Consider the following 11,344-nt stretch of genomic DNA (forward strand, 5'->3'; position numbering starts at 1 on the left):
GTTGTCTCCTATATGACCATAATACCTTTAAGTATATTTTGACTTTATGTAGGGCAGTGTCTCTCCCATTGTTATGAAAATTGTTGTATTCGCTTTAAATTGGTTATTCTCACGTTAAGTGTTTGTGAATGATGAAAGGGGAAATTAAGACAACTAATGTTTATCAAATTAACTTTACGACTAAAAATAGGAAGTGATCAGGGTACTGTGAAACGGGAAGTTGGACTCCATACATTGGACGAGAAGCTGCCCCGACTACGTTGCAGACGCTGCCCCGACTACGTTACAGACGCTGCCCCGCCTACGTTACAGACGCTGCCCCGACTACGTTGCAGACGCTGCCCCGACTACGTTGCAGACGCTGCCCCGACTACGTTACAGACGCTGCCCCGCCTACGTTACAGACGCTGCCCCGACTACGTTGCAGACGCATGCCAGCTCTTACAACGCCTGGATAGGTATTTAACATATCAACTCACCACATCATATGATATATCAATCTGATAGTGGGTGTGTTTGAGGTAAGGCAAAAGCAACCGACTGTTGATGAAAGTTGAGGAGTGAAGTCTGGGGGGGGGCGTTTGCGACAGACTAAACGTCGGACACTAGGTGGTTTTCCAACAGCAAGGCTCAGGGCCCGGTTTTCCAAAAAGCATTTTAAGGCTAAGTTCATCGTTAGACCGTTCGTATGTGACTCGATAAATCTCCGATCTGTTTTCCCAAAACCATCGTTATTAATTAACGCTTGTAATCTAACGCCGAATGTACACGACATGACTTTCAAAATCCTAACATCGCTGAGCGTCTCACATTGAACAAAGTATAGCCAAGGTAGTGGCGCACACACCATACGAAGTGGCACACACGGGGGTCCCGCCGATTACAAGATTCTTCACTTGGTCGTGAGGATTTTGTCGATACCACGCTGTCTCGCTAAAAAAATAATGATGTGATTTATTAACATAGCTACAACAAGCTGTGGCTCCTCAAACGTTTTCAGTCAGACATTCATGCTTGCTGTAAAGAGTTGAAATGTCTAGCCGATATTTTGAATTGAGTAAGATTGCGTGTGCATTCCAGAGTTGTAACGATGACACTTAGGCTTTTGGTTAAAGGCAAGTGGAAACGCATACTACTAGTAGTCATGATTCCTGCTCGAGAATCTACACATTCTGATGAAAAACAACATCATCATCTCTCTGGCTGCGTCTCTGGCCAGCTCTCATTGGCTATGGCTGATCACCGTTCTCAAAACTTGTAGTACTTGCGTACTATTGTTTGTACAGATGAACGTGGAAACTTTGGGCGTTTGGAAATTGCTCCTAAAGATGAAGCAGACCTGTGGAGGTCTACAATAATTGGTCTTGGCTGATTTATTTTGATTTTCCCATGATGTCAAGCAAAGAGGCACTGATTTTGAAGGTTTGAAATACATCCACAGGTACACCTCCAATTGACTCAAATGATGTCAATTAGCCTATTAGAAGCTTCTAAAGCCATGACATCATTTTCTGGAATTTTCCAAGCTGTTTAAAGGAACAGTCAACTTAGTGTATGTACACTTCTGACCCACTGGATTTGTGATATAGGGATAATCTGTAAGAAATTGTTGGAAAAATGACTTGTCATACACAAAGTAGATGTCCTAACCGACTTGCCAAAACTAGTTTGTTAACAAGAAATTTGTGGAGTGGTTGAAAAACAAGTTTTAATGACTCCAAACTAAGTGTATGTAAACTAGTTTTAATGACTCCAACCTAAGTGTATGTAAACTTCTGACTTCAACTGTATAAAACATGGTTTATATGTTGTTGTAATCAATGACTGTATATGGTTGTAATCCATTATTTTGGGCTGAGTCCTCTTAAGGATTTCCATTGGGAATTGTTTATGTTTGTTGCCACCAGCAGGGGGCGAGGGAGAACAGGGTTTGGTGTCTCCCCTCCCCTCAACAACACTGGAAGAAGATGCCTGTGACAACTACCATTACTCTTACTCTGTTATTTCTTTGTTCTCTTAAACAAGTATGGTGTGTACACAACCACATTATCTATTGAAAATGGTTGTCTATAAAACCACATAGCTCAGGCAGTAGGAAGCTCTCTCAACCATGTATATGCAGATGATACAGTCTTATACTCAGCTGGCCCCTCCCCGGATTTTGTGTAAAACACTCTACAACAAAGATTTCTTAGTGTCCAACAAGATTTCTCTGCACTTAACCTTGTTCTGAACACCTCCCAAACAAAGGTCATGTGGTTTGGTAAGAAGAAAGCCCCTCTCCCCACAGGTGTGATTACTACCTCTGAGGGTTTAGAGCATGGGTGTCAAACTCTGGCCCATGGGCCAAATTTGGCCCGCGGGGTAATTATATTTGGCCCGTGAGACAATACCAAATTATTACTAGAGCTGGCCCGCCGGTATTATACAGCGCATTCACCACTAATACTACGAATCCCATAATGCTCTGCTGTTTTCGCGCACCAATCAGGACAGGACCCAGAAACGCTCTCTCCTCTGTGACAGTAGTCATAGCAACATAGACGCTACAACTGTCAGCGAGCTAACCCTTCCCAAAAATGGCGAAAAGAAAGGCAGAAAACAGGAGCTTTCTGGACAAGTGGGAGGCAGAATATCTGTTTACATATGTAAAAGACAAACCTGTTTGTCTTGTTTGTGGAGTCAACGTGGCTGTAAGTAAGGAGTACAACATTAGACGACACTATGAAACGAAACACCATGACAAATACAAGGACCTGGACATGACTCAAAGGAGCCAGAAAGTAGAGGAGATGAAAAGAAGTTTGGTTTCACAACAGAATATGTTTAAAAAAGCCACATCACAAAGCGAGGCTGCTGTAAAGGCTAGTTATATAGTGGCAGCAGAGATCGCAAAATCAGCCCGGCCCTTTAATGAGGGAGAGTTCATGAAAAAGTGCATGATGAAGGTTTGTGACCTCGTATGCCCAGAGAAAAAACAAGCATTTTCAAACGTGAGCCTGAGCAGGAACACAGTAGCTGATTGCACATGTGATCTTGCCACCAATCTGTATGACCAGCTGATGGAAAAGGGAAAAGATTTTGTTGCGTTCTCCCTCGCTGTGGATGAGAGCTGCGACGCATCTGATACTGCTCAGCTGTCAGTCTTCATCCGTGGAGTGGACTCAAATCTGTGTGTTACGGAGGAGCTATTAGGATTCAAATCAATGCATGGCACAACCACAGGAAAGGAAATCTTTGAGGAGGTTTCCAAATGTGTAACTGAAATAAAGCTGCCGTGGGATAAACTCGTTGGATTAACGACAGATGGTGCGCCAGCGATGTGCAGTAAAAAGAGTGGACTGGTGGGCATGGTTCGGGAGAAGATGCGGGAAGAGAACTGTGCAGGTGAGCTAACTGTTTACCACTGCATCATACATCAGGAAGCACTGTGTGCCAAAGCCCTAAAGATGGAACATGTTATGACCACAGTAACACAGGTAGTTAACTTTATAAGAGCCAAAGGTCTAAATCACCGCCAGTTTAAATCTTTTCTGGAGGAGTGTGGTTCGGAATACGCAGACGTGCCGTATCACACAGAGGTGAGATGGCTAAGCAGAGGAAAAGTACTGAACAGATGTTTCGAGCTGCGTGAGGAAATATGTCAATTCCTGGAAACCAAAGGGAAGGATACAGCAGAGCTCCGGGAGCAAAAGTTCCTGTGTGAGCTGGCCTTTCTCTGTGACATCTCGAGCCATCTCGATGCGCTGAACCTGCAGCTTCAGGGGCGGGGGTGCATCATCACAGACATGTACGCTGCAGTGAGGGCCTTCAAAACTAAACTGTGCCTGTGGGAGAATCAGATGCTGCAAGGAAACCCTTGCCATTTTCCCTGCTGCCAATCCATAAAAGCGCAGATCTCTACCGCCGTGTTCCCATGCGCACAGTTTGCTGAAAAACTCAGTGTTCTCGCCGCTGAGTTTAGCCGGCGATTTGCCGACTTCGATGCCCAGAAATGCAAGTTTGAACTGCTCAGTAATCCCTTCGCAGTTGATGTGGAAAATGCACCAACCAACATCCAAATGGAGCTGATTGAACTCCAGTGCAACGACACGCTGAAGTCAAAGTATGATGCTGTGGGCGCCGCACAGTTTCCACGGTTCATCCCTGACACAATGCCTCAGCTCCGCACCCAAGCTGCTCAGATGCTCTCCATGTTCGGCAGCACTTATCTATGCGAGCAACTTTTCTCCTCGATGAAGATGACCAAAACAACTCACAGGAGACGTCTGACTGATGAACATCTTCGCTCGATACTGAGGATTTCTTCAGCTCAGAGCCCAGACATTGATGAACTAGCATCCAAGAAGAGATGCCAGGTATCTGGCTTGGGCACATCAGATTAGACCAGTGTGCAATAATTAACGTTTTCTTTATGCACTTTTTCTTGCTACAAGGCATGGGCTTGAATGGTTGATTGATTTATTATCATTTTATTTGTAAAATTATTAGCCAGTGGAAAAAGTTTATTTTGGTATTTAAATCAGAAGGCTGCAAATAGAAAAGAGGCATACAATTTTTATTTACATTTTATTTATTTAATAAATGAATGCCATTGATGTGTTTTTTCATTTGAAATTCGATTTTGCATGTCTCCACTATTAAATTATATATTGTATGGTAATAAGCGATGCTTGTTCCATATTCAATGTTAAAGCAAAACTTGTTTGGGTCCATATTAAAAGGTTAATTTGTTCAATGTTGGCCCGTGACTTTGTTCAGGTTTTACATTTTGGCCCACTGGGTATTTGAGTTTGACACCCCTGGTTTAGAGCGTGAGGTAGTCACCTCATACAAGTACTTGGGAGTATGGCTAGACGGTGCACTGTCCTTCTCTCAGCACATATCAAAGCTACAGGCTAAAGTTAAATCTAGACTTGGTTTCCTCTATCGTAATCGCTCCTCTTTCACCCCAGCTGCCAAACTAACCCTGATTCAGATGACCATCCTACCCATGCTAGATTACGTAGACCTCATTTATAGATCGGCAGGTAATGGTGCTCTCGAGCGGCTAGATGTTCTTTACCATTCGGCCATCAGATTTGCCACCAATGCTCCTTATAGGGCACACCACTGTACTCTATACTCCTCTGTAAACTGGTCATCTCTGTATACCCGTCGCAAGACCCACTGGTTGATGCTTATTTATAAAACCCTCTTAGGCCTCACTCCCCCCTATCTGAGATATCTACTGCAGCCCTCATCCTGCCGTTTTATCTCAATATCTTAATTCAAAGACTCAATCATGGACACTCTTACTGACAGTTGAGGCTGCTTTGTGGGATGTATTGTTGTCTGTACCTTGTTGCCTTTGTGCTGTTGTCTGTGCCCAATAATATTTGTACCATGTTTTGTACTGCTGCCATGATGTCCTGCTACCATGATGTTCTGCTGCCATGTCCTGCTACCATGTTGTTCTGCAGCCATGATGTGCTTCTACCACGTTGTTCTGCTACCATGTTGTTTCTGCTACCATGTTGTTTCTGCTGCCATGATGTCCTGCTACCATGTTGTTCTGCTGCCATGATGTGCTGCTACCATGATGTGCTGCTAACATTTTGTTCTGCTGCCATGATGTGTTGCTACCATGTTCTGCTACCATGTTGTTCTGCTACCATGATGTGCTGCTGACATGTTGTGTCATGTTGTGTTTCTACCATGCTGTGTTGTCATGTGTTGCTGTCATGCTATGTTGTCTTAGGTCTCTCTTTATGTAGAGTTGTGTTGTCTCTCTCATCATAATGTTTGTTTTGTCTTAAATATTTATTTTCAATCCCAGGTCCCCGTCCCCACAGGAGAACTTTTGCCTTTTGGTAGGCCGTCATTGTAAATAAGAATTTGTTCTTAACTGACTTGCCTAATTTAAATAAATAAAATAAATTTTAAAAAGATCTGAGTGATACTTACCTTTTTTTTAAATGTTGAAATTGTAATGTTTAAATGTGTAAACTGCAACTCCATACCAATAATTTGATTGATCACAATCAGTTTAATTTCGCGCTTCTGGTATTACTGTTTCGTGAGCGAATTAGAACAGATGAAACTGTAAAGCCGGTCTTGCTTTCCGTCTCAACATGAGAGAAAAAGGAATATAATATGTTTTTGGTGTAGCAGTAACATATTAGCCCTTCTATGATATGAAATGAATCCCCATTAGTTCCTGTCAAGGCAGCAGCTACTCTTCCTGGGGGTTTATTATGGATCCCCATTTAGTTCCTGCCAAGGCAGCGACTACTCTTCCTGGGGTTTATTATGGATCCCCATTAGTTCCTGTCAAGGCAGCAGCTACTCTTCCTGGGGGTTTATTATGGATCCCCATTAGTTCCTGCCAAGGCAGAAGCTACTCTTCCTGGGGGTTTATTATGGATCCCCATTAGTTCCTGCCAAGGCAGCAGCTACTCTTCCTGGGGTTTATTATGGATCCCCATTAGTTCCTGCCAAGACAGCAGCTACTCTTCTTGGGGTTTATTATGGATCCCCATTAGTTCCTGCTAAGGCAGCAGCTACTCTTCCTGGGGTTTATTATGGATCCCCATTAGTTCCTGCCAAGACAGCAGCTACTCTTCTTGGGGTTTATTATGGATCCCCATTAGTTCCTGCTAAGGCAGCAGCTACTCTTCCTGGGGTTTATTATGGATCCCCATTAGTTCCTGCCAAGGCAGCAGCTACTCTTCCTGGGGTTTATTATGGATCCCCATTAGTTCCTGCCAAGGCAGCAGCTACTCTTCCTGGGGTTTATTATGGATCCCCATTAGTTCCTGCCAAGGCAGCAGCTACTCTTCCTGGGGTTTATTATGGATCCCCATTAGTTCCTGTCAAGGCAGCAGCTACTCTTCCTGGGGCCCAGCAACATTAAGGCAGTTATATACCATTTTAAATATTACATGACATTACATAACACTTTCACAAATACAAGTAGTGATGAAGTCAATTTCTCCTCCACTTTGAGCCAGGAGAGATTGACATGAACACACACAAATACTTTGCACTGTTTGTGAGGAGAGCTTTACTGTGACTAGTCATTTCATTGTATTGTGTAGTTTACCCGTTGTATTATAAATAAACATTGATTGATTAGCTTGAACGCAATATACTCTATTACAGAAATAAATAACTTTTATTTTCATTAGATTAAATCATCAAAGGAATTGCCCGTGAACATAAATCATTTATATGTAGAATTGCAGGAAATGTTTTTTTTTTTAAACAGCCATGAAATCTCTCTTTTTTTTATGTGTTAGTGCACTCATGCATCTCATAAACTATAACCTATAACCTAAATGCATTATTACCTCCAAATTCACATTTCCAATTTCCCATCCTGACATACCAAGCTAGTCAATTTAGGCTAAGTATCCAAAGCAGGGCTATAGAAACTTCCAGAGGAGGGTCGGGCTCCTTGGGCTTTAAGGTGGCCACTCTGGTTTGGGTGTCCTCTGCGAAAGTGGTCACACATCGTTCGGGGTTCCACTGCGCAAGAGGGGTCGAAGGAGTTTTATGAACATCCTGTTGAAAGGTTGAGGGAGTTTTAGGAACATTCTGTTGAAGTGTTGAGGGAGTTTTATAAATATCCCGTTGAAAGGTTGAGGGAGTTTTATGAACATCCTGTTGAAGGGTTGAGGGAGTTTTATAAATGTCCTATTGAAAAAATACCCCAGAAAAAAAAATGTAGACCTCCACAAGTTTGGTTCATCCTTGGGAGCAATTTCCAAATGCCTGAAGGTACCACGTTCATCTGTACAAACAATAGTAGACAAGTATAAACACCATGGGACCACGCAGCCGTCATACCGCTCAGGAAGGAGACACGTTCTGTCTCCTAGAGATGAACACACTTTTGTGCGAAAAGTGCAAATCAATCCCAGAACAACAGCAAAGGACCTTGTGAAGATGCTGGAGGAAACAGATACAAAAGTATCTATATCCACAGTAAAATGAGTCCTATATCGACATAACCTGAAAGGCCATTCAGTAAGGAAGAAGACACTGCTCCAAAACCGCCATGAAAAAGCCAGACTACGGCTTGCAACTGCACATGGGGACAAAGATCGTACTTTTTGGAGAAATGTCCTCTGGTCTGATGAAACAAAAATAGAACTGTTTGACCCTAATGACCATCGTTATGTTTGGAGGAAAAAGGGGGAGGCTTGCAAGCCGAAGAACACCATCCCAGCCATGAAGCACGGGGGTGGCAGCATCATGTTGTGGGGGTTCTTTGCTGCAGGAGGGACTGGTGCACATCACAAAATAGATGGCTTCATGAGGAAGGACAATTATGTGGATATAATGAAGCAACATCTCAAGACATCAGTCAGGAAGTTAAAGCTTGGTCGCAAATGGGTCTTCCAAATGGACAATGACCCCAAGCATACTTCCAAAGTTGTGGAAAAATGGCTTAAGGACAACAAAGTCAAGGTATTGGAGTGGCCATCACAAAGCCCTGACCTCAATCCAATAGACAATTTGTTAGCAGAACTGAAAAAGTGTGTGTGAGCAAGGAGGCCTCACAAACCTGACTCAGTTACACCAGCTCTGTCAGGAGGAATGGGCCAAAATTCACCCAACTTATTGTGGGAAGCTTGTGGAAGGCTACCTGAAACATTTGACCCTAGTTAAACAATTGAAAGGCAATGCTACCAAATACTAATTGAGTGTATGTAAACTTCTGACCCACTGGGAATGTGATGAAATAAGCAAAAGCTAAAATAAATCATTCTCTCTACTATTATTCTGACATTTCACATTCTTAAAATAAAGTGGTGATCCTAACTGACCTAAAAGAGGGAATTTCTACTAGGATTAAATGTCAGGAATTTTGAAAAACTGAGTTTAGATGTATTTGGCTAAGATTTATGTAAACTTCCGACTTCAACTGTACCTCTAGTCTGTCTGCTATACAGAGGTAGAAACTACCATGTACCTCTAGTCTGTCTGCTATACAGAGGTAGAAACTACCATGTACCTCTAGTCTGTCTTCTACACAGAGGTAGAAACTACCATGTACCTCTAGTCTGTCTGCTATACAGAGGTAGAAACTACCATGTACCTCTAGTCTGTCTGCTATACAGAGGTAGAAACTACCATGTACCTCTAGTCTGTCTGCTATACAGAGGTAGAAACTACCATGTACCTCTAGTCTGTCTGCTATACAGAGGTATAAACTACCATGTACCTCTAGTCTGTCTGCTATACAGAGGTAGAAACTACCATGTACCTCTAGTCTGTCTTCTACACAGAGGCAGAAACCAACATGTACCTCTAGTCTGCTATACGTATTTGTCCGGTTTGTCATTCTTTAGTTTTTCATACAATTTTTGTGATAATTAAATATAATTTAGTTCCATAAATAGTTTTACCAGCTCTGTGTATTCTCTCGTCAAATTGAAAAAACGTGAGGGAGTGCCGCTCCTCCGTGCTCCGTCAGCGCTACACCCCTACCCATAATGCAACACACTGAAAGGCGGTGACCGGCTTGACAAAAGGGATCCGCTCAAACGCGCCCAAATTTCAAACAAATGTATTTATAAAGCCCTTCTTTTTAACATCAGCCAATGTCACAAAGTGCTGTACTTTTGATGTGATGTAACGCCTCCACACATCTAGTCAGGCAGGAACTCGGACCGCGTTCGAGAGTATCCATTACCGTGAAATAATCAGTAGTTATTTATGACTCAAGGTTCTTTGTAGATCAGTCGGTCGCCTGTGGAACAAACCCAATTACCGCTCCTCATTGCTCTTCTTCAGAAACTGCTGGACCATCTGTCACGTGCTAAACTCATGCCACAGAGGGCCGGGTGTCTGCGGGGTTTTCCGCGCCACCTTGTACTAGATGGATGAACAGAGGTCACTAATTAGTAAAGAACTCTCCTCACCTGGATGTCTAGGTCTTAATTGAAAGGAAAAACTCCCCCAAAAAACGCAGACGCTCGGCCCTCCGTGGAATGAGTTTGACACGCCTGAACTCTTGTGTTAGTTCAGCAATGTCTCTGTTGGCCGTTTTGCTCAATAGTTTCTGGGAAACGTGTTAGTCACACTGATTATATTATGCCCTTTTTAGTCTCTTTCCAGTCTGTATGACAGCCAGGTGACACAATTTCCCCATCAGGGAGACTCTCCATACAGCACCCTACCTTGTGTTACTTACCGAGGAAGACTCTCCATACAGCACCCTACCTTGTGTTACTTACCGAGGAAGACTCTCCATACAGCAACCTACCTTGTGTTACTTACCGAGGAAGACTCTCCATACCTACCTTGTGTTACTTACCGAGGAAGACTCTCCATACAGCACCCTACCTTGTGTTACTTACCGAGGAAGACTCTCCATACAGCAACCTACCTTGTGTTACTTACCGTATGATGTGCCTTTCTTCTATGTCATGTCATGACAGGCTAAATCTGTTCTCTCTTCTTGTATAATCTGTTGTCTCTCTTCTTGTATAATCTGGTGTCTCTCTTCCTGTATAATCTGTTGTCTATCTTCCTGTATAATCTGGTGTCTCTCTTCCTGTATAATCTGTTGTCTCTCTCCCTGTATAATCTGTTGTCTATCTTCCTGTATAATCTGGTGTCTCTCTTCCTGTATAATCTGTTGTCTCTCTTCCTGTATAATCTGTTGTCTATCTTCCTGTATAATCTGGTGTCTCTCTTCCTGTATAATCTGTTGTCTCTCTCCCTGTATAATCTGTTGTCTCTCTTCTTGTATAATCTGTTGTGTTCTCTTCCTGTATAATATCTCTCTTCGTGTATAATCTGTTGTCTCTCTTCCTGTACAATCTGGTGTCTCTCTTCCTGTATAATCTGTTGTCTCTCTTCCTGTATAATCTGTTGTCTCTCTTCCTGTACAATCTGTTGTCTCTCTTCCTGTACAATCTGTTGTCTCTCTTCCTGTATAATCTGTTGTCTCTCTTCCTGTATAATCTGTTGTCTCTCTTCCTGTATAATCTGTTGTCTCTCTTCCTGTACAATCTGGTGTCTCTCTTCCTGTATAATAAACAACTGTGTCCTCATGATGACGCACTGGAAACCTGTGTTCGCAGAAATGTTTGTTTTTTTGTAATAAAAAAAATCAAATGTTTGTTCTGTTTCTATCAGGAGTGTTCCAGGCTGGAGGGGGGAGGGAGGAGAGACAGAAAGACTGTTTCTATCACTGCAGGAGTGTTCCAGGCTGGAGGGGGAGGGGGGAGAGACAGAAAGACTGTTTCTATCACTGCAGGAGTGTTCCAGGCTGGAGGGGGGAGAGACAGAAAGACTGTTTCTATCACTGCAGGAGTGTTCCAGGCTGGAGGGGGAGGGAGGAGAGACA

Source organism: Oncorhynchus clarkii, chromosome 27, assembly GCF_045791955.1.
Source record: "Oncorhynchus clarkii lewisi isolate Uvic-CL-2024 chromosome 27, UVic_Ocla_1.0, whole genome shotgun sequence".
NCBI classification, from domain to species: domain Eukaryota; kingdom Metazoa; phylum Chordata; class Actinopteri; order Salmoniformes; family Salmonidae; genus Oncorhynchus; species Oncorhynchus clarkii.